Genomic DNA, 24,766 nt, shown 5'->3' on the forward strand with positions numbered 1-24,766 from the left:
CACAAAATTTACATCATTAAACTAAATGATAGAACCAAATCTCTATGTATTATTTAAACTAGAGAATATTGCTTTTGCCTGAATTACCTAGTTAATTCACAAAGCGGGGAACCTTTGGCCTGATGCACGAAGGCTTTCTGTCTCTCTGGCCTAAATTGTCTTGATAATTACAAGTATCACACAGCATTTTGATGGGTATAGAACTAGTCATTAAATAAATGCAACATAGTTTAGTCCATAAAATCCAACAAAGTACGGAACAAAAGAAAACAACTGTATTCACTCCAAACATCCCCCCTTTCTCCAGCTTCAATATAATAGCAAATAAACTGTTTCTGTTTACTGACTTCTCCCTCCATTTTAACCATTCAAAGCCCTTGCCAAGTATGTGCTACTAAATACAAGAGCTGTCCTCCTTTTCAGGAGTGCTTAGGTACTGATGCTCTACACTTAACCCTTGAACATCCATTGCGATGCAGAAGAGAGAGAATTCCTTTTTATTAGTGTTTCTTCCGTGCATTAGTTGACAGTGGTAACTAGGGTGTGTGCACCTGCATGCCTCCTGGCAAAGCTGGAGGGGCCGGTGCTTAGTCTGGCAGGTTGCCAAATGGAGAACAAAAGATGCAGCTTTTAGAATGAGAGCCCATCACTGCTCTCTGGGGTAGGGGGTGGGAAGGGGCTTTTCACTGACCTGACTGGAGCCCCAGCTGGGGAGTGCTATTATCACCAATCCCTTCCACCCTCTCCTTTCCCATTGGCCTGGATCCAGCTTTGTCTCAACCACAAACCCTTCCAAAGGTGTAGGTGAGGTCTGACAGCAGTTGTGGGAATCCGCATGTCGAGGGTGGGTGGTGAGTGGGACATAGATCCATCAGTTCATCAATCAATCAGTTAGTTGGAGATCTATCCTTTTAAGCTTGCAGTAGCCCTGAGTAACCCTTTGAGGTTTGTTCAGTATATTGCATTCTTTTTGCTCAGGTCTGAGTTAAGAGAGCTAGCTCCTGGGGTCTTTTCCATCTCTGAGATTCTGTGATTATGAGCTAACACCCACCTCTCTCCACTCTTAGCAACGCCCACCTCTCCCCAGTTCAGTAACTATATTAACCATATGTCTTCTTGGATGCAAATTCCTTTCTGAATCCAAGAAATGACAGAGGCAGAATGAGCTACAGAGAAGTGGGGGAGTAGATAAGGTCTGGATCGACTGCTTCTCTTTGAGGTTGTACCATCAGAAACTTCCCTTCCCTTAATTTCTTTCTTAAAGTTCAAGAAGAAGGAACCACCTCATTATAAAGCAAACAGCACCAATATTGATTATACCTTTTCCAAATGTAAATGACTGCTTTCCTATCCTGGCCATGTGAGAATGAATGAAAACTGAGAGAAAAGATTCTATATACAAACATGGACAGGCATCTGGCCACCCTCGGGGTAGACTCTTGCTATTTACCACAGCCAATTTGGTCTCTGTCAGGGCATCTTTCTCCCAAGCCAGTAACCATGAAGACAGAGCCTGATGCTGTTATACTAGGAACAGCCTTCTTGTTATCTGCTTACAACGTGCGAAGCTAACGGAATCTGAAATTATGAATCAGTCCAGTGTCTGATGCTCTGTTCCTAAGTGAGCAAGCACATTTGCTTTTTGATTCCATTAGTGGGTTTTTTTAAACCTGCAAATCTTCCAAATGTTCTACAGTAAGTAATCAGTGTGCATGAAGGAAAAGCAGGGAGACCCAGGGATGAAGAATGTGAACAAACAGCTCTGGGGCAGGAGCACAGTTCAGTCAGTCCCCTGACTCAGTGAGACAATGAATTCAAGGTGTCTAATGTATCATATCATATCCCAGCTGAAACCTACACAATTCAGTAAAACTAACCAATACAATGAGAAAGTCTGACATCTGTAGTGTTTCTCTGGGGCTAATTCTGCTTTTCTTTGTCTCCCCAGCACTAAGCAAAGTGCTTGGCATGCAGTAAGCTCTTAATAAATGTTGGTGACTGCAACCCATAGTGCCCCAGCTCTTTGAAGGAGGGGAGAGAAGTTTCTTCTCATATTTCTCTTTTGGGTCCTTGCTTTCTCATTATAATTTCACAGTATTTAATTTTAATTGTTTTGTTATTGTCCCTTCCATTTACTTGCCTAAAGTGCAGGGCCAATTATGTCATCTTTCTAATTAAAAAAAAAAAATTCCAGTGGCTCCCTATCCCTTCCAGAATCAAATACAAAATCCTCTGCTTGGCATTCAAAGACCTTCATAACCTAGGCACCTCCTACCTTTCTCCCCAATAGCTACTGTTTGATCCAATGACACTGACCTCTCAGCTGTTCCAAGAACAAGATATTCCATCACTCAGCTTTGAACATTTCCTCTTTTCCTTCCTTCCTTCTTTTTAAAATAATATTTTATTTTCTCCCAATTACTTTCAAAAATAATTTTTAACATTCTTTTTTTTTGTTTTGATTTCCAATTCTATCCTTCCTTATCTTTCCTCCCTCCTTCCCAAGATGGTAAGCAATCTGATATAGTTTATACATGTGCAATCGTGTAAAACATATTTCAGTGTTAGTCATTTTGTGGAAGAAAAAACTTGAACCAAAAATAGGAAAGAAAGAAAGAAAGTGAAAAATAATGTGCTTCTGTCTATATTCAGATGCCATCAGTTCTTTCTCTGGAAGTGGATAGCATTTTTTGTCATGAGTCCTCTGGGATTGTCTTGGATCACTGTATGACTGGGAAGAGCTAAGTCATTCACAGTTCATCATATGGTATTGTTGTTACTGTATACAGTGTTCTCCTGGTTCTGCTCACTTCACTCTGCATCATTTCATGTAAATCTTTCCAGGTTTTTCTCAAATCATTCTGCTTGTCATTTCTTTATAGCACAACTGTATTCTATCACAATCATATACCACAACTTGTTCAGTCATTTCCCATTTGATGGCTCTGGGCATTTTCTCTGGCTTTCACCCCTGCTTAGAATGCTCTCCCTCCTTCACTCTGGCTACTGACCTCCCTGGTCTCCTTTAACTTCCAACTAAAATCCTACCTTTGACAGGAAGCCTTTCCCAACCCTTCTTTATTCCAGTGCATTCTCTCTCTTAACTAGTTCCTATTTATCCTGAATATAGCTTGCTTGTACATATTTACTAGCCTATCTTCCCTATTAGATTGTGAACTCCTTGAGGGAAGGGACTGTCTTTTAGGTTTCTTTGTATCTACAATGCTTAGCGCAGTTTCTTGCATGTAGTAAGAGCTTTACAAATGTCTATTGACTCTTTCATTGACTTGCCATTCTTATTGATTTCCTCATTCTGTGAATTTCCATTTCCATCAGTTCCTCTAAGTCTCACCATGTTTCTATGTATTTATCATATTGTTTCTTGCAGTATAATAATTGCCCATTACATCCATGTGCCCCAACTTGTTTAAGGCATTTGACAATCAATACACATCTATTTTTTTCTAGTGCTTTGGCACACAGTAGGCACTTAGTAAATGTCTGTTGAACTGAATATAATACAATCCTCACTCTGTTCCTTTTTAATGTGACTTTGGATAAATCACTTCAATTCTCTGGGAGCTGGTTTGCTCACCCATGTAACAGGGAACTGGGACTGGGATCCTTATCCCAATTGCAGCCTACTGACAAATCAGGCCCCCACAGAAATCTCTATATCCCTCCTATGGTTCTAGGGGCACCATTGAGGATTTGGGAGTATCTTCTTTAATGCTATGACTTAAGCACCATTCCAGTATGTTTTCCCCAATATCAGTCACTAGCACCCCAGTTTCATTTAACCAATTAACATCAATACAACCAGGAGGTATTTGCTGGAAAGCTTCAGAAGTCATTCAAAAGACTCCTCCTTTTCCTATGTTAAACAAACTGGAAACCTCTGTTCAAGTTCTGGATTCTGCCAGAGAACTTAATCAGTAAAGCATGCTAGGCATATTCATAGAGACTGGGCTCATTCACCAGTCCCAGGACCCTGATAAGCCTGTAAAATGAAGGGGTTAGTCAGTATGGTATTTAAGGTCCATCCTTCCATCCTATGACAATAGCAACATTTTAAACATGGGAAACTGAGTGAATTGTGGTGCCACCAACAAATAAGGAGGTTCGAAGAAGATCAGGTTAATAAAGATAAGCTCAGTTTCAGATGTGTTGAATTTCAGGTGCTAGTGTGATATTCAGGTAAAGGTATTCTGTAAGCAGCTGGAGATTCAGATCTGAGTCCTGACAAAGAGGACAGAAGGGAAATAGAAAATTAAGCATCATTTGTGTAGAACTAATTGTTGATGCCAAAGGAATGAATGAGATTTTCAAGGGAGAGAGTATAAGGTGGGGGGGGGGGAAGGAAGCAAAACTATGGCATTAATAAGCACCTTAGGAGGTTGGAAAAAGAACAGGGGGCTAATAGAGAAATGGATGAATGTTTAGAGAAATATGAAGAGAAGAAAGAGGGTGTAATGAGGCCAAGAGAAGAATATCCAGTGGGAGGGCAAAGTCAGTGGTGTCAAATGCTTCAGACAGGTAAAGGGTAATGAGGCTAGAGAAAAGGTCATTGGATGTGGCAATTAGGAGTATAGGGCTCCCTCAAAGGTCACCAATTTCAGCAGAGCAGTGGGAACTGAAGCCAAATGGTAAGAGGTTGAAGAGTGGGTTATGAGAATGATGGGACATTAGCTGAATGAGGTGGAAGGGTCAAAGGAAGCCCTTTTTTTTTGGATTAAGAGGACAAGAGAATACTATAGGTAAATGGAAAAGTGCAAATAGAGTGAGATAATTGGAAGATATTGTGATTCTTAGATGTATTTGTGATCTCAAAAATGTGGCTACACTCCCACCAAAGCTGCAAACTATGCCTCTTCTACTGCAGCCAGCGCAGTTGGTGAGCTAGCGAGCAGTGAGAATAATGAGATGGGGTGTAATCAATAGTCTGTTTATTACAGGACCATTTCATACAAAGCCAAAGATGCAAGGGGCTCACAGAGTTTATATGCCCCCCAAGAGAATGTAGACACCCCAAAAGAATGCAGACAATGTAGAAGGACCCTCTCTTAATCTTGTTTACTATTTACCCTTGCTTAAGGTTAGTGATTTATTAGGGTAATGTCCTAGGACCATATCTGGAGGCATAAACAAAAAAAGATTACATGCCCTCTTGCTTATCTACCCTGTAACCTTGAAGGTAACTGTATAGGGCAGGGGAATATACCTTTAGCGAGGTCAAGGAACCCCAAAAGTTCTCCACATATACATCCTCCTGGCTTGTCTATCCTGTAACCTTTCAGGTAATAATATAGGGGAGGGGAACATTTCATTAGCGAAGCCAGGGGACTTCTGAAAGTGCTTTACACTCTTCCACACACACTTTCTTATCCTCTTGTCCATGTCTTTCCATAAATCTTTCATACTAGTTCCACCCAAAACGTGAGGACCTTTTAGCTCTCCTAAAATAATATGGGCACCAGTAGAACACACAGGCTGTCCACCTCATTCTCATTACATAACACAACAGACCCACTTACATTTCATATATCTCTTTGATGACATCTTTTACAGAGTATATGACTCTTTGTTGAAATATGCTATAGACTATTTATACCCATTATTCAATCTCTTCATTATCCTTTGGGTGACATGCAACTTAAATTATTCAGACACTCTGGTATTTTACTATTCAAGTCAATAATAAACATTTATTAAGTTCTGGGGATACAAATAAGAAAAAGAAAGACAATCTCTGTCCTCTGTTCTCCTCAATCTTATGGGGGAAGATGCAGAAAAGGAAGTCAGAAAGGGGGTGGGGAATGCCAGGTGTTCACGGTGTCAAAACCAAGCAGAAGAGATTATGGGAAACTAAGTTAGCTGGGAAAAATCTGAGCTTCTGTAAAGGGAGGCTTTGGGAGAAGCTTAATGCTCTGCCCTCCAGCCTTCTAATCAGAGAGCACAGGCAACTGAGGGTACTGAGGAGGTGTTCATCATCAAAGCTGAATCAATCTCTAAAACATCACTGGAAGAATATTGATTTTTAAATTGCTGCCCCTTTGTTTCAGGGAGTATGGGGACAGGGACAAGGACAGGGCAGAGTGGGGAGCAAAAGAACAAGCACTTACTAAATACTTACTATATGCCAGGCACTTTACAAATATCTTGTTTGATCTTCACAGCAACCCTGGGGGGTAGGTACTATTATTATCCCCATTTTAGAGATGAGGAAACTGAGGCAGATAGAGATTGAGTAACTTGTCTAAGGTCACACAACTAATAAGTTCTGAGGCTCTATTTGAAATCAAGTCTTCCTAACTACAGGTCCAGTGTTCTATCCTCTGAGCCACTTAACTGCTTAGAGAAGCTCGAAGTCATTAAAAATTGCAATTTCCCAAAGGCAATCTAACCTGTTCCTCTCTTCCTGTTCAGTTCTAGCCTGAGCACATTGTCTATCTGCATTGTCCATCTGCAGTGGCAATGCAATATTTACAGCACCCATGATAAAGACCACGACTATAAGTATCACATGACATTTGATCACAAAATATACCAAACTCTCCAGATAAAGGATAGAACTGAAGCATTTATTTAGACACCAGAAACCCAAATCCCAAAACCAGTAAGCCAATTCTATCATAGTACCAAAGTTATTCAGAAGACATAATAACACTGAGAGCCACAGCATCCTTCAGCCTTCCCACAAACCAATACAAAAGCAATATTTACTCACGAGCCTATCTGACTCCTTGCCTGACCTCCTCTCTCCCCCACTGTCTGCTAGCTCTGACCCCTAGCTTCCTGTGGGCTGTGCTTCCCTTCAGCAAAACTCCTCCCACCACAGGCTCCACGTGACCACATTCAGCCTAACAGGGGGGCAGAGTTTTATCTTCACAGGAGGGGAGATCTTCAAACTCCCCCCTAGGTCTATTAAGGGGCAGGGAAGATCTTCAAATTCCCATTCCCATTACACCATCCAAGATATATGTCCTCATAGTGTACTGATGGACCAGATCTTTGGGTGTCTATCCAATTGTATATCACAACTGTAAAATGGATATTCTTTGATATACTTGGAGTCAGAAAGACAGGTTTGATTCTGGCATTGTATACTTATTAGCTGTGTGATCTAGGGTGGGTCTCTTACCTTCTCTGAGTATCAGATCCCTTATCTGTAAAGTGGGAATAACAGTAGCATATACCTTACAGGATTATTATGAAGATAATTTTTTTTAAAGCACATGAACTGCTTTTGAAGCGTTAAGGCTCTATATCAATTTTATTTTTGTTTTGTATTGTTTATAATTTTGTTTTATATTTGTTGTCATTATCATCATCATCATATCATCATTTCATTTTATTTTTCCAATGTTAGACCAAACTCTTTTTAATGATTATGCATCTCATTTAGAAGACTCTGCAGTGTTCTGGGGAGTGATGCAACTGGCATGGAGTCATTTGCATAAGGGACATCTGGAGAACCTCAACATCTATAGGGAAAACTAATAAATTCCTTTGGATACCATACTGGACATCCTCCATCACAGTGACAAACACTTTTGATGAAAAAGAAATCATTCTATTCTATACTATGTCTTCATATTAATAACAAGAGTCAAACAAAATTATTTCTGTTGATGGATCTTTCAAGGACTCATTATACAAATCCAATTGCTGCTTTCTCATACCTTCCCCCAGGCTACCCATGACACATGTGGAAATTTTCCACAAAAGGTTTTTGTAGAGATTTGAAAGTAGGTATATGGATTGATGGTTATTAATATTTTCTCAATCATCTTTTTGGCAATAATTATGTCCATGGTTTTCACAAATGTTTGTGATCCTCCTCTCATTGGGATGCCTTCAACCTTGAGAATCAATTCCTCAGCACTTTTCAAGGCATTAAAATTTCTGGCATAGGCCTCTTTTGTCCATACTTAGTCTGGTCCAGCTGCCTTTCCTATCTCTTTTTTTTCTTTAATGCTATTATTGCTTCCTTATACAACAAATCAGGGACTGAGTCTGTGTGTAATGACTCTGCTGTCATCAACAAAAAAGAATAGTTTGTCATAGTAATCTTGGTCTTTCTTCCTTCTAGGTTCAGTCTTAAATGATCTGACTTTATCTGATCTCTTTCCAAACTATCTGTAAGCTTGTTTCCCTTTCATTATTTTATGAGGTGAGACTGCTTATAATTTACTCTCCCTATATTTTTGGTAAGATTTTATCAATTACTTTTATTTCTACACTTCTGTTGCCTTTGGCTGTCATGCATCTCAGCTTGGCTAGGAAGAGATCATATATTTGCTGGCTGAAGTGATTCCTGAGCTCTTTTGGTGTTCTGGTGGTGACTGTTTCACATCAGTTAAAAACATCATTAGGAAAGGGTAAATCAGCAAAAATTTATTAAGCACCTGCTATGTTCCAAGCTTACAAAGAAAGGCAAAAACAGGTCATTGCCCTCAAGTGGCTCATATTCTAATAAGCTTTGTGATTATTTGTTCTTCTATCCATTTCCCTTTCCCCATCCCTACCTTTTTGGAGTCAGAAGTTACTTTAAATAAATCCATTTGGAGCTATTTTAATTGCCATTTTTATTATTTTAACTTTTTATTTGCTACCGGTTTAAATCTTTGTTCTAACAAGTCTATGGTCTGATTGTGCAGACTGCTAATTTAGAAATAATTCCTACATCTCAGTAACCAGTTGTTTCTTGTCCATTAAGATATAGTCGATTTCCTTTTTAAAGAAGTTATATAATGCCCATGTGATCTGACACCTCTCAACTCTCTTCTTGAAGAAAAATAGACATGAGGTCTCTGTGTACTTCATATGCCTTTGGTAGCTTTCATTTTTTAATACAAAGTCATATTTTCCAACATTTTTCCTGTTCTCCCTTACATGCACATTTGCATGAACTTAGTAATAAATGATATAGTACTTTAATTTGAAGGGTCTTATCAACCAATGAATCCTCTGCACCAGATTTTGGCTTGTAAACAGAAATGATCTTCATAGTGGTCATATTGGCAAATGCTTATAAAGAATATTTTAATGTGATTAAATTAATTTTGGTAGGGTGACCAAAAGACCCATAAAATGATATTTCTTGATGCTTTGGGATGCCTGGTAGCTCAACTCTGCCAACTTCTTTGTTTGCTTCTATAGGGCATTCTTGCCTCTGTTAACCACACTTCTTCCATTTAACTGAAACTTCCTTATAAATTCTGTCTTTATGTGGTGAGAATGTCAAGATTGATATAATTAAGTTCCTTTAGTAAAAGGGATCTACTTTTTGTGTGTCATGGATCCCTTTGTCAATCTGGTGAAGTCTATAAACCCCTTCTCAGAATCTTTTTTTTTTTTAGCTTTAATTTAGCATTTTATTTTTCCCCAGTTACAGGTAAAAACAACTTTTAATATTTGTTTTTAAAACTTTGAGTTCCAAATTCTCTCCCTTCTCCCATTGAGAAGGTAAGAGATATAATTTATACATGTGCGAACTACATATTATGTAGGTATAGATTATATACGTGTAGTCATGCAAAACATATTCATAATAGTCATATTGTGAAAGAAAATACAGACAAGAAAAAAACTCAAGAAAAATAAAGAAAGTTAAAAAAAGTATGCTTCAGTCTGTATTCACATACCAGCAGTTCTTTGTCTGGGGACAGATAGCATTTTTCATCATAAGTCCTTCAAAGTTGTCTTGGGTCATTGTATTGCTGAGAATAGCTAAGTCATTCATGGCTGATCATCTAACAATATTGCTGTTGCTTTGTACACAATACATTTCACTTTACATCAGCTCATACAAGTCTTTTCAGGTTTCAGAATCATATTTTTAAATAGTTGCAGGAAAAGCTAAATTTAAAGTAGAGGTTAGTGAAAATAAAGAGGTAATTTTTTTTCCTTTTTTGGAGGGGGAAGGGCAGGGCAACTGGGGCCAAGTGACTTGCCTAAGGTCTCACAGCTAGTAAGTGTTAAGTGTCTGAGGCTGGATTTGAACTGAGGTCCTCCTGACCTCAGGGTCAATACTCTATTCACTGTGCCACCTAGCCACCCCAAGGTAATTTTTTACTATCCAAGTTTATGGCTCCTCCAAAGATGGGATCCATGGATCCCAGTTTAAGAACTACTGCTCTAGCAGTATGATGAATTGTTGGTCATTGGACAAGGATCTTATATGTAGAATGCCAACAGATGAATTAATGTTTGTATACAGTCTAGAAACTGGGATTCTTGGGAGCCTTTGCTCACTTTTATGTCACTTGGCTATGATTACTGCAGAAGTAGATGCGGGCCATTTTGAATTTTTCGTTGTTTTGTGGGTTGCCATGGCCAAACCATTCATCATCTAGTGGCCAGCCTTCTTGTGATAGCTCACTCTGACCTCTCCAAAAAGCTTTACTATTTTCTAATCTGTTATATGGTTATTTGTGTGTATATCAAATGCCTTTTAACAGAGTATGATCTCCTAGAGTCAGGGGCCAAGTTATTTTTCTTTTTGGGGGGGGAGGTATTCCTAGCATTAGCTCATTGTCTTGTACATAAACGGTACTTAATTCAATAAATTCAATTCAAAATGTTCAAGTAAATTGAATCAAATTCCTGTTCACTGTCTCTCATTACTGGCACAGTTATAACAGCAGCACCAAGAAGTGGATACAATCAGAGAACCCCAACAACTTTGCATTCTACCTTTGACGCTCACCACTGATGTGACATGGGGCAGCTCACATACCCTCCCTGAGTCTCAGGTTCTTTATCTGTAAAATGGGAGGACTGGAATAGCTTGCTTCTGAGATACCTCCCAGCTTAGGTTTGTGATCCCATGATCCTATGACCTCAGGTGCCGTTCAGAGGAATGGATGGAACAGGGGGCCAGGTGTCAGCAGATGTGCCGCGCAACTGGTTCAGATTTCATGCCCTCATGTTCCTGTTGCAACATTGTTCTTTCCAGCTCAGGAGACCTACTACTCAGGCACTAAGCACTTAGCAAATATCATCTCTTCCAATCCTTGCAACAGCCCTAGGATGTAATTATTGTACAGAGGAGGAAATTGAGGCAGATAGAGGTTAAGTGACTTGACTACCGTGTTTCCCCGATAATAAGACCTATCCCGAAAATAAGCCCTCCCCTTACTGTGTAAGATTCCTCTAAAATAAGCCCTCCCCCGAAAATAAGCCCTATTGAGATTTCTAATGTAGTGAAGGTGATCCCCTGCGCTACACGCTACATTATGGTACCCTCTGTATGCACAGTCCCCCCCCCCCGGGTGAAACGCACACCGCGCTCTGAGCTGCATCCAATCAGAGCTGCAGCAGTGAGCGCGTCATCCTGTTCTTTATTGAATTCATTATTGAATAAAGGTACATTTTTTTGTTCACATTTACCTGTTTATTAAAATTGCTGTCAATGTTCATTAAAATAAGCCCTCCCCTGAAAATAAGCCCTCTGGTGTTTTTCTGTCCAAAAAAAAAAAAAAAATAAGACAGTGTCTTATTATCGGGGAAACATGGTACTATCTGAGGCAGGATTTGAATTTAGTACTTTCTGACTCCTAGGCCAGTGCTCTAGCCACTGTGCCACCTAGTTGCAAATGGAAAATAAAATCTGTTTTATTTATTCCTTGCTTACTATTCAGTTTGTATTTGCCTGTACTATAAACAGCAAGGTGACCCAGTTGATGGTATGTTAGACTTGGAGTAAGAAGGACCTGAATTAAAATCCTGCCTCAGACTCTTACGAGATGTGTGCCATTGGGTAAGCCTCATTTGCTCAGCTATAAAGAAAAGATAATAAGGGCACAGCTAGATGTTGTAGTGGATAGAGCACTGACCCTGGAGTAAGGAAGACCTGAATTCAAATCCTGGCCCAGACCCCTGGCACCTGCTAGCTATGTGATTCTGTATAAGTCAATTAACCCCGATTGCCTTGCCAAAAAAAATTATGATAAGATAATGATAGTGCTTACTCTTACAGGTTTATTGAGATAACATATATAAAGTGATTTGTAAAATTTAAAGTAATAATACAGTCACTGGCCCTATTTTAGCAATTTTTTAATTTTATTTTTTTGGTGAGTTTAAAGAATTGGAGGGAGAACCCTCAGGAAAGGGACTGTATCTCTGAGTGCATAGACCTACCTACCAGCTAGCTACAGAGATGGAATTAAAAACTCCTGCCACCCTCTCGAAGATCCAGATGCCAGGCCCTGCTTTTTAATTTAGGCAAATGTATTTGCCCAGAAAAGCCATAAAAACGCAGGAGGGGCTGGCAGAGTTCAAAGTCATTGAAGCAAGTGATGCAATTGAAAAGACACAGAGACCTTTTTAGGGAGGCAACAACTCAAGCAGCTGGAACTGGGGAGCATGAGAGAGGGATTTTTTTTTTTTTTTGCCAGTCCAGAACCTCATATATCCTTTCTTTATTTTGCTGGATGGCTTAGAAACATTTTCTTCAGTAGTTGGAGAAGGTTATATGGGATCAAGAACTTGAAGGCTTAGGGTTCAGTTCCACTGCACATTTGTAGCAAAGCTGAGGGTCTGACACTTTTTGCCAAATTTACCTTTGGGATTGAACTACATGTGCCGAGGGCCCTGCACATTCATTTACAAAATGACTTTTTCCTTTCCTAAAACTTAGTTCTTTTTATTAAAATTCTTCCATCATAACTGGGGACCTGCTTTTTCCTGCTTCCCCACAAAGCTAATGCCACTTCTTAATTAGAATCAGAGGGTTTTATGACTAGGAAAGACGTTGGGGGGGTCATTTAATCTAGCTTTTGCCAAATGGATTTGGCTATGTTACATTTTGAGGCTTGAATGACACTGGCAAGTAGGTAAGAGCAATGAACATGGAGTCATGAAGTCCTGAGTTCAAATGTGACTTCAGACATTTACTAGCTATTTGATATGAGACATATCACTTAACCCAGGCGTGGGGAACTTGTGGCCTCAAGGCCACATATGTCCCTCTAGGTTCTCAAGTGCAGTCCTTTGAATCCAAACTTCACAGAACAAATCCTTTTATTAAAGGGATTCGTTGAGTCTTAATCTCTGTCTACCTCAGTTTCCTCATCTGTAAAATTGGGATAATAACAGCATCCACCTCTCAGGGTTGTTGTGAGGATTGAAAGAGATGTTTGTAAAGCACTTTGCCAGCCTTAAAATGCTATATAAATGCTAGTTATTTTGATGGACTCCACACTGTATTGATTGTCCCAGGGCATCATAGTTCTCCTGAGATAAAAGAAAGATGGGCTGGAAAAATTTGTGAGCCAAACAGATGATATTATGCTTATTCGTATGCTGGGCAATTATAACACATAACAAATATTTTGATGCAGATATGCATTCATATTTAATATTTTATAAGGGACGATACCACAAATACTGAAATTTTCTCTCAAAAGCTCTATTTGGATCACACAGTTTGGAAAAGGGCAACCTGGTTCAATCCTCCTAATTTATATCTGAGTAGATTGAGGCACAGAAGGATTAAGTGTTTTGCCCAAGGTCACACAACTACTAAATGGTGGGTGGAGCTGAGATTAGAATGCAAGGAAGATCTTTTATTTTACAGATACAGGTCATTCCCTATTACAACACCCTGCCTTCCTTACTTTTCATCAATTTAATTCAATCTAACACATTTATGAAGCACGTACTATGTACAAAGTATGGTTCTAGGCACCACTGAAAATGATACAGTCCCCTCCCTCAAAGAATCTGGTCTTAAGGAAAAAGGAGGGATCAAAGTCAAACTCACAGGTCTATAGCTTGCAGACGCCTTTCTTTCCCCCTTTTTGCAAATCAGGAAAAAAAATTACCCTTTTTCCAATCTAGAAGTTCTGGTCCACCTGTCTCCTAGCTTAATTGTCCTCTAGTCCACCTTACATGATTAATGCTTATCAAATATTATATAACAAACTATTGATTTGCCTTAATCCCTTTCAGAAAGGTGGATAATCTCCATTTCCATTCAGTTCAATGTGTTCATTAAGCTCTTACTTTATAAAGGAACTTAACATGTCCATTGGCTACTAATTTATACATATTTTTAAAAGTTCAGATGGCATCCTTGCCACATCAGGATTCAGACATTTCTTCTGGGTTTTGTGAGTGTGTATGTGTATATACATATATGTGTATGGAAGTGCATGCATGTGTTGGTGTGTGCATATGTCCATAATGTGAGTTTATATGTACACAAGTCCTCTGTGTGTGCGCACACATATGTGTGTGTCTGTGTGTGTGCACTCACACGTGCAACATTAGGTTTACCTGCCCTAGAAGTATTTGCTTAAGAGACCCCAGGCTATAGTGGAGTCAAGAATTCCAGCTTCACATCTGATTTTGATATTTATTCCCTGTATGACCTTAAACAAATCACCTCAACTCCATGAGCCTCAATTTCCTCATCTATGAAATGGGGGCAATAATACTTGTACTATCAATCTTGCGTTGTTGCTATGAGGAAAGTGCATTACATACCTTAAAACACTCTACGTGGAAGTTGTAGTTATTGGGATCCCTAGAAGGCACTGCAGAGACCCAGCTATCTAACCACTTGGTTTCAATAATAATTTTCTTTTAGAGTGGTCTTGTGATTTCAGTGGTATGAGGAAACCCCAGTCAGGAGACTCCTTTTACGGATGCAGATTAGCCCCTACTCTGAACCTTAGAGCACCAGGAAGGTAAATGACTCACTTGGTCAGGATCATATGGCCAGTGTTTGTCAGAGATGAGACTTAAAACAGATCTTTAGACTGCTGCCTCTGAGCAGTCCCTATTGCTAACATGGAGCTTTGCAAAGTGTTTTACATGTATGTGTTGTATCATCACACTAAACATGTGAGCTAAGTATTACAGGATTATTGCTGCATTTTATAGATGAAGGAAAATGATTTGTCACTGACATTATGAGGGGCTGGATTCAATCCTAGATGTGTCCAATTCTAGCACTACACTTCCCTCCTTGTGTTACACTAATTCTTCATTGTTTCCTTTGGGGATTTTGTTTGTAGATGATACTTTGGATTGCATTAAACCCCAGTATATTTCATAAACTCTTGGAAGAGATTTGTAGTCATTCAAATGATTTTGAACTCCTTATCTACACAGGAAAGTCCAAATGGATGAACAAGATCAATTACCTAGATTTCATGCATTTGGTGGGATACCCTATGGAGATTAGTAACCAGTACCTATAGCTTGGATCTGGGATGTACTGATAAATATTTAACAAACAGTTCATTGGGAAAAAAATTGTGCAGAACACATTTTTTAATTTAATCTGCATCGTTAACATTTTCCCCATTGTTTTCTTAAATCTAGACAATCCACAAAACAGTAAACCAAGCCCTGATTTGTATCCCTGAATTCCAAAGTGTGTTTGTATTGAAAATTTGATGGGGGCAGCTTAGGTGGTGCAGTGAACAGAGCACTGGCCCTGGTGTCAGCAGAACCTGAGTTCAAATCCACCTCAGACACTTAACACTTACTAGCCATGTGACCTTGGGCAAGTCACTTAACCCCAATTACCCTGCCTTTCCCCCTCCAAAAAGAGAAAACAAAAGAAAATTTAACAGTGGGGTTGCTAGTATGAACTGGCTCCAGTACATCCCTGTCTGGAATAAAGAGTCCTGCTTAATTGGGCCTGAGTTAAATAGTGGGAGGAGATTAGGCTGTATTGCAAAGCTCCTTTTTTGACCTCAGCCTTCTCGAGAAAACAAAGAGCCATGTTTTCAATACTGACATTATTTTGGTGCTGTGAAATGATAGCAAGGCATGGAACACAATGGCCTCTGCAGATTTTTAAAGGGGTATCATTCAGAAAATCATGGCTGCAACATATAAGCAGTGAACTGCTCCAAAGAATAGGAGTAAATGACATGTCAAGGAATTGCATGATACAAAGAGAAGATGAGCTGGTCATGCAACAGGAATGAGAGAAGACAGGTGGATCGTCCATGTTGAATGTCATGAGAAATAGAGGAGAGCCTCCTGAATGTTGGGTGGACTCCTTGCGGTAAATTTGTGGAAAGATGTGGCTTGGAGTCTCACAGGAAAGGCAGACATTTATGGGCTGCATTCTGCCTCAGATCCAACTTGGTAAGCAAAGGATCCTCTGGAATGGTCAAATCCCCAGGATCATCTTGTTAGAGTAAGACCAGCAGTAATGACCCCCAAACTCCTGCCTAGCTTCCAAATTCTACCACCACCCTGTCCCTCCCACCTCCCCCCAGTGCCAATACTAACCCTTAACCCATGCCCAATGCCTGGTCCTGCCTGACCTAGAGAAGAACCGTATAAACCCCCCTGTTCCATTCACCCTGGGTGCTTGATTCCATTCAGAAGCCCAGCAGACTGCCCTGTGTCCATACTCCTCCTCACCACCTCTGCCCTCTATGAGGACTTACTTTCTGATGTTTCCAGCTCACGCTCCATTTTGTCCAGTGGTACCGAGAACCTCCCATCGCCACCAGTTCTGTCCTGTTTTTAATAGCATGTGCTGTGGCCCAGGACTGTGACTAGCCAGTTGGCAGCCACACCCAAGTTTTTTGACATGGAGGATATAGAAATTGAGGGCTGAATCAGGAACCATGTGTCTCAGAGACAGAACCACCCCACTCCCTTCTCCTTGGCATTAGGAGCCCTGACTAGGTTCCCTTTCCTCAATTATTCCCCCCTCACCCCTCTCCCATTCCCCAACATAACTGCAAAAAGGGGGATTGCTGTCTTTCCTTGTATTGGGACCTCGGCATTCCAAACCTGCCCAGTCTGTATTTAACACAAGGTGGGGTGGGGGAGGTGTTCCTCAGTCAATGAGATCACAGACCCGTTTGAGCATTTAATATTAATAGCACCTAACATTTATAGAGAGCTTTAATATTTGCAAGCACTTTGCATAAACTATCCAATTTGATCTTGACAGCAATGCTGTCAGATTTTTGAGATAAGGAGAATCTTAATAATTTGCAAAGTGTTTTCTTGCTCCTCAGTTTGGGGATCAAGTCATGTTCCTAACATACAGAAGGCTGCCTGGTGCATTTCTCTCATTTCAGCACAGGAAACCTATAAACAGAGTGATAAGTAGAGCTGGAAGACCCAAACTGCCTGATGGTGTTCGCACAGTCTCCCATCACCTCTGTCTCATGGTTCCCTGCTCACCCCTGCTTCTTGGAATGACCAGCCCATCAACACACCCAAGTCATCCTTGACTCCCAGAGTGCTGTCCCTCTCCTGGGCCTCATTTCTGGCATGGACCCTCTCGTCTTCCCCCTTGCTCTGCTCTCTCCCAAGGGCTCAAAGGCTATGGACAGTAGGTTCTGTGTGTATATGTGTGTTTGGGGAGAGGGGTACATTAGAGTCTGAATTCTGAGAGACAACTGCCCCCCCCATGCTCTAGCCCCTCCCCAAATGTCTTTTCTCTGGATTGAAGAATTCCTAGTCACAGTTCTACTTAACTTAGAAGTACTGAGCACCTTATATGGCACTTCTCTGTTATTCTTAGGACCAATACCACTTATCTTAAATGCAAAGGCTGAGGTGGGGGGACCTGAAGCTCTTCGTTTGGTCCCACTCCTATGATGCTCTACCCAAAATTCTCTAATAAAATACCGGGCATTCTCTGAATCCACAGCTCCCACTGAGACCAGGATATTTTTGGTGATGCCAAAGCAGATGGGACTGTTCTTCCCCTCCTCCACGAATGCCTCCACCACCCATACCACTGAGAGAAACATGGAAAAAGGTCTGAGCTGGAGAGGAGGCAAGATTGGGAATTTCTTTGCTTTCGGAGCCAAACGGAAACTCTGGGCCCTCCCTCTGCTCCTGGCCTCCCCTTCAGTCCCTGGAGTTGAGCTGGCTCCTCATCAAAGCTCAGGGGGCTACAGGGGCTGCCTCGGTCCTGCCGGAGCTCACTCTCTCCAAAGCACTGAGTCATTTCCTCTTAGGGACTTTTTCATTAAAACCTTCCTGTTTGCGTTAGCAGGGGCTGGCCCTGGAGCCAGCCATACTCTGCATTACTGCTTCCTTCCATCCCCACTGTGTTCTAATTAATGGGCAGCGAGCAGCCCCAGCACCTTCCAACGTTTACATTTCGATTTCCTTCGCCATACCCTGAACTCACTTCCTCAGTTACCAAGCTCTCTCTCCTGGGTCCTTGGGCCTTGGCTAGAGCCCCTTCCCCTGGTAGCCTTTCCTGTTGTAGGACTGCTGGGTGGTCCAGCACAGCCCTGCTGGGCAGCAGTGGGGCACGGTCACCTTTGATGCCCACATTTCCAGAGGCTCGAGCCCAGCGGCTGCCTGCCTACCCTGCCCAGAAGCTGGAAGAGGGAAGAAAGACTGTGGTTTCTGAAGAGTGTTAGGAAGAGAGTGATCTATGGGCATCGCCCCTGAACTGAGAGGCAGAAGAGAAAACAAAATCATAATTTAGACATGAAGTAAATGGAAAAAACTGCAAAGGAGGAAAAGAGGGGGAAAATGTTACAATAGAATGTCTTGGGCTTTGTTCCTCATCCTGCCCCGTTTTTAGGTGGTGGAGGAATTGTGCTTTCATCTGTACAGGAAGTTTGAGATTTGCCTGAGCCAGGGAAGTTATTTGACTTGCCTAAGATCTCACAGACACTATGTGTGTGAGAGAGAATTCGAACCCAGGTTTGTATCCATTCTCCAGTTCTCTCTCTTCCCCTCCCCCCATCAGAGCTCCTGATAAGAACTCTGAAATTCCTTCATCTGATCCTAGCCTCAAAACATGAATTGGAGTAGGGAAAGACCTAAAACAAACACATGCACCATCAGACTATTGCAATTGTCCTAGCATGGGACAGAGCACCCTGCCTCTTCCTCTGCCTTATTGCTGTTAAATCTCATCCATACCATGACCTCTATTCCTTCTGTCCCTAGTACTCTCTCAGACCATCCCAACTATTCTGGCTTCACAATCCTCCCTTTCCAATCTCAACCATTTAGTTATCTAGTGCAACATGACATTCTTGATTTAGTTCTGTGATTCCATGGTCCCATGGTCACTTATCCCTTGAAAAATTCCAATTTTGGATAATTCCCACCATCTGCCTCCTCCACTCCTTCTTTCATAGTATAGAATGGAGCTGGAGAAAGTCATGCAACCATGGTTCCTGGGTCCGCTATAAAATTTATTTCATCTAATTGCAGTTGGGTCCTCACCTCAGCAAGGCAATCCTTTTTCTGCTCCCTAATGGATTCCCTCTCCCACTTCCCACAGAGACTGTCCTTTGATTTCTCTTCTTTCCTCAAGTCTCCAACCTAGGCAGCTAGGGGGTTCAGTGGATAGAGTATTGGGTTTGGAGGTCAAGAGGTATAGAATGATGAGGATTCAATCAATGTTTATTAAGTTATCTATCATGTGTCAAGCCCTGGGTTAGGAGCATTGTACTAAGCACTTAGTCAGGAGACTCAGGTTTAAATGCAGCCTCAAACATTTTTAGCTTTATGGTCCTGGGCAAATCACTTAACCTCAACTGTAAAATGGGTATAATAATAGTACCTACCTCACAGGGTTCTTGGGAGAATCAAATAAGATAATATTTGCAAAGCACTTAGCAGAGTTCCTGGAACATAGCAGGAGCTTAATAAATACTTGTTCCCCTTCCACACAACTACCTCTCCCCCCAACCTCAAAACTGAGGACCTTTACTCTTTTTTTTTTTTTTTTTTTTTTTTTAAGCAATCAGGGTTAAGTAACTTGCTCAAGGTTACACGGCCAGTTATTTCTGGGTGTGGTGCTGAGTATCTGAGCCCGGGATTCGATCTCCAGGTCTTCTCAACACTGGAGCCGGTGCTCTTACTTGCTGTGCTACCTGGCCGCCCCGGACCTTTACTCTTACTAAGATCATCACTAGAGAATTCTCTCTTTTCCCTTTCTATACACCTTCAACCCATTGTCATCATCTCCCAGTTTCTTTTTTTTCATTACAGGCTCTGATGAAATGGCCTATTTCCTCACCACAGTCAACTTCTCTACATGTACCATTGATCTCCTCCTCTCCTATCTTCTCTAGCAAATCACTCCCACAATACTCCCTTCTCTTTCCATTATGCTTAACCTCTCCCTATTTATTGGTTCCTTTTTCCAACAACCTGCCCAAGTCTACCTTATCCTTAACCCTCTCTAGACCTGACAGTCCCCTCAAGCTATCATCCTAGCAATCTCCTCCCTTTTACAGTCAAACTCCTAGAAAAAAAAGCTGTCTGCGCTTAATTACCTCCCCTTCTGTTCACTTCTACGTGCTTGACAATATGGATTCCAATCCCAAGACTCAATGGAAACTGCTCTCTCCAAAGCTGCCAATGATTTCTTACTGCTGGGTCTTAATGACTTTTTCTCAGTCCTCAACTCTTTTCACCTCTGTGGCATTTGACCCTGGTGCTCATCCACTTTCTAACTGTGTAACCTTGAGCAAGGCACTGAATCTCTCAGTGTCTCACTTTCCTCATCTAGAAAATGATGCAGTTGAACCTCTAAGGTTTCTACCAGTCCTGACTCTATGATCTCATGATCCCATGTATCAGCAAGCACCCCAGCGTCCCCAGGGCGGCTGCCAACACAGGTTCTTAGATCTGCTTTGTTAAAGGAAAGCAACTCAAAATGGGTTAACAAGCTTACTTTAATCAGTCAAATATGTATCGTTTACCTAGTTCTGGAGAAAAAAGTTCAGCACCCTGAACTTCAGAGTATACAGACAGAATTATCAAGACAGAGAAACAAATCAAGTAGACAGGTTTCCAAACTGTCCAACCATTACATCCATACCAAATCAACATCTGGGTTTTTCAAAGCAGGGGGGCTCTCAACAATGGCTTCCCAGAGTCTCATCTGATCAAATCACAGAACACTTCTCAAAGTGAGCCCCAAAGCAAAGCCTCACATCAGGGATTATATAGCCTTCTCCTGGGTCAGAGAATGTAACCACCCTCTTGACCCACTGCCCAATCACACAGCATCAAAGTGTGGGCAATCCTGAAAACCAAGCCTCCTGCCACAGGCTCCATGTGACCATGTTCAGCCTATTAGGAGGCAGAGTATATTTTCAAATCAAGGAAGGTTCTCAGAGTCTCTTAAGCCTATCAAAGGGCCTAAGGGTAGGGAAGATATTTAAATTAACATTTCCATTACATCCCACGACCAACACATTCTGCTTCCCAGGTCACACTGAAGTAGAGGCCTCCATGGCACAATGCCTTGACTTCAAGGAATGACCCTAATGGTGAGAATTTCAGGCATTATTAAAGATTAAGGGGAGAGGGGCTCTGTCACTAATAGTATGACCTTGGGAAAGGAGTTAGATTAGATCATCCCCAAGATACCATCTAGTTCTAATATTCTATGACAATTAAACACCTTTGGGAGAATGGGCCTTTCAGGACATGGAGGCAGCCTGCCTACTTTATTGCATTTGGCATTAGCCCTGGCTTAAGATCTCAATCCTGTGGTATGGTAGATAGAGTGAGGGATTTAAAGTCAAAAAGATCCGACTTCAAATCCTACCTTAGATACCTGCTAGAAGTGTGATTGTGGGCAAATCACCTCTTTCAACCTGATTTTTCTCATCTCTAAAAAGGAGGTAATAGTGTCCATTTCACAGGATTGTTGTATAGAATAGATGTAAAAGTACTTTGAAAACCTTAAATCTCTCTCTTAGTGTTAGTGGATATTAGGAGGAAGGAATATGCATTTAAATAGGGCCTACTATATGCTAGGTACTCTGCTAAGCACTTTACAAATATCTCATTTGATAAGGGCCTGGTGTGCTATGATCCATGGGGTCGCGAAGAATTAGACATAACTGAACAACAATAATTGCTTATTGACTGCACTTGCTTTTTAAAATTTGAATTAAAATAATTTGTATTGATATTTCTTGTTTTTACATTGCCCTCATTTTAAAATATTTTCTCTCCCCCACTGCTTCATAGGAGCCATCCATCCAAGGAGTGTGCTGGTGCTCTAAAAACATAGGACATGCTTGTAAGTTGATATGCATTATTAATATCTTTCTTCATCACTTTCTTAAGCCTAGATGAGCAACAAAACTGTGTATCAAGTCCTGATTTGGACCATTTGCCAGTTTCCGGAGTGCATATGCTCATGCTGAAAATTTAATAATCAGCTCTTACAAACCAGTTCAAGCTAACTCCTACATGCACCTGGAGTCATACCAGAGAAAGCAGGAAGGAAACAAATATCTATTAAGCACTCATTAGGTGCCCTGTGCTAACATTTCGCAAATTTTCTCATTTGATACTCACAACAACTCTTGGGAGGGAGGTGCTTTTATTATCCCCATGTTACAGTTGTGGAAACTGAGGCAGGCAGAAGTCAAGTGACTTGCCCAGCATCACACTAGTGAGTGTCTGAGGTGGGATTTAAACTTAGTTCTTTTTGACTCCAGGCCCAGCCCTCTATCCACTGTACCACCTAGCTTGTAAAAAAGAATAAAAAAGGAAAAAAGAAAAGAAAAGAAACATTAAGAAGAAAAGAAAGGGCGGCAAACTAATCACATCAGTTGAGCTAGATAGTATATGCAATGTTCTATACCCAGAGTCCCCTAGCTCTATGGAAAAGGGAGTGAGGGGAATTTTCTCCTTTCTTCTTTAGGGCCAGACTTGATCATTATATTTACAGGGTATGGCCCTTCCTTCCTTCCTTCCTTCCTTCCTTCCTTCCTTCCTTCCTTCCTTCCTTCCTTCCTTCCTTCCTTCCTTCTTTCCTTCTTCCTTCATACCTTCTTTCCTTTCTTTTTTCTTTCTTTCTCTTTCCATTTACTTTGTTGTAGTCATTGTATATCCCCCCTTCTCTTTATTTTACTTTGTACCAGCTTTCTCTGTATTTTTCATATTCATTAATATGATTATGTAATTACAGCATGTTGTATTTATCAAATCCACTAAAAGGAAAATATTCTTTATCCATTCATATGGATGGAGAGATTAAGGCATCAAGTAGGAAAATAATTGGTCTTGGATGCCACGTTTCTGTAGGTCATACTTATGAACTCCCCATTTCATTGAAACAGACATTCCAAGGTCTCGGGATATAAGTAATTTTTTAAAAAAGAAAAATAATCTAAAAAGTCACATGTTAAACTGTGGGAGAAAAAAAGGGAATCATAATATTGCAGAGTGAAATGAACCGAACTAGGAGGACAATTTATATAATGACAACAACATTATGAGGAAAAACAACTTTGAAAGATTTTAGGACTCTGATCAATGAAGTGATGAACCAGGCACCTAGAGGAATGAAATGGAATCATACCACCTCCTTCCAGGAAGGTGATGGCTTTGGTATACAGAATGAAACATATTTTTGGACATGCTAATGTGGGAATGTGTTTTGCTGGACTATGTGTGTCGGTATTGATGGTTTTATTTTTCCTTTTAAGAAATTTTTCAGTGGGCAGTGGGAGAATAAGATAAGTGCCTGTAAAACAAATTAATAAACACATTTGAAAATATATATTCCATGATAACATCTAGATGTACAGTAAAATAATTTATTTGGAGAAACCCTTTGTGAGTGGTTTTGTTTTATTTTGTTTTGCTTTTGAGACTGTGGGGAGCCTCCATGATGGTTTGTCATGGAAGTTATGGAGATTCCTATTTCCCATAAGAGGTAGTGCTAAGAGATGATTCCTAAGGCCCAATTTATTTATTTTATTTTTGGAGGGGGAAGGCAAGGCAATTGGGGTTAAGTGACTTGCCCAAGGTCACACAGCTAGTAAGTATATCAAGTGTCTGAGGCCAGATTTGAACTCAGTCCTCCTGATTCCAGGGCCAGTGCTCTATTCACTGTGCCACCTAGTTGCCCCCAATGCCCAATTTATTTTTAAGATTAAATAATTTCTAGACATGCCAAAGGGGAAATAAATCATAATAATCCTACCAAGGGACTATACCCACCAAAAGCATCCTCATTTTAGAACATATCAGTAAAAAGGACTTTTGCATCCAGTTTTTAAGATTTACCTTCCCCCATTTTGTGGAAAAAGAAATAAAGATGGACCTTTTCTCCATCTCTCCCTACTTACTTTTATTTGTGCCTTTCTTTAAACATCAGAATCATTTACTGATGCTCCTTGCATTGAATCCTCAGTTAAAAGGAAGAAAAACATGAATGAAACCCCATGGACAAAGCAATTGCTTCTGATAAAACACAGAACACTCCATACCTTAACACCAAGAGGAGAGAGAAATGTCTTTTCTTTGTTCCTCTGGGATCAAGATTGGTCATTACAATTACTTTGAGTTTGGCAGCATTTTGCTGTCTTTTCATGAGTTTACAGCACTGAGAAGTTCTTGCAGTCATTCAACAAATATTTAGTGAGGGCAGAAGAAAGATGTGAACATGCTGTTCTTTCCTGTGTTTCATCTATGGGCCTTGAGGGATTTGGTTGGCCTTATGTTCAATTAACAATCAATCAACAGACGTTTATTCAGTGCTTACTATGTTCCAGGCACTGTGCTAAGTAAAGGCAAAACATCCTCACTTTTTCATACTCTGCTTTATACTTTTTCTGCCCTAGCTGTGATCACTTCTTCCTTATTTGGTTTCTTATTCTTGGAATACAGACTATATCTTGAGTCTTATAACAATGTTTTTGCATATTTCTGCCTGGTTACAGAGAATATTTGTGTAGGAAATTTCCATCATCCCCTTCCAGAAACTGACAATGGGCCACTCAATGGATTGTGTCTCATCAAAACATCATGATGGTGT

The sequence above is a fragment of the Petaurus breviceps genome, unplaced genomic scaffold (assembly GCF_028583685.1).
Source record: "Petaurus breviceps papuanus isolate PSGF00001 unplaced genomic scaffold, PetGlider_PUasm1.0 90895, whole genome shotgun sequence".
Taxonomy (NCBI): domain Eukaryota; kingdom Metazoa; phylum Chordata; class Mammalia; order Diprotodontia; family Petauridae; genus Petaurus; species Petaurus breviceps.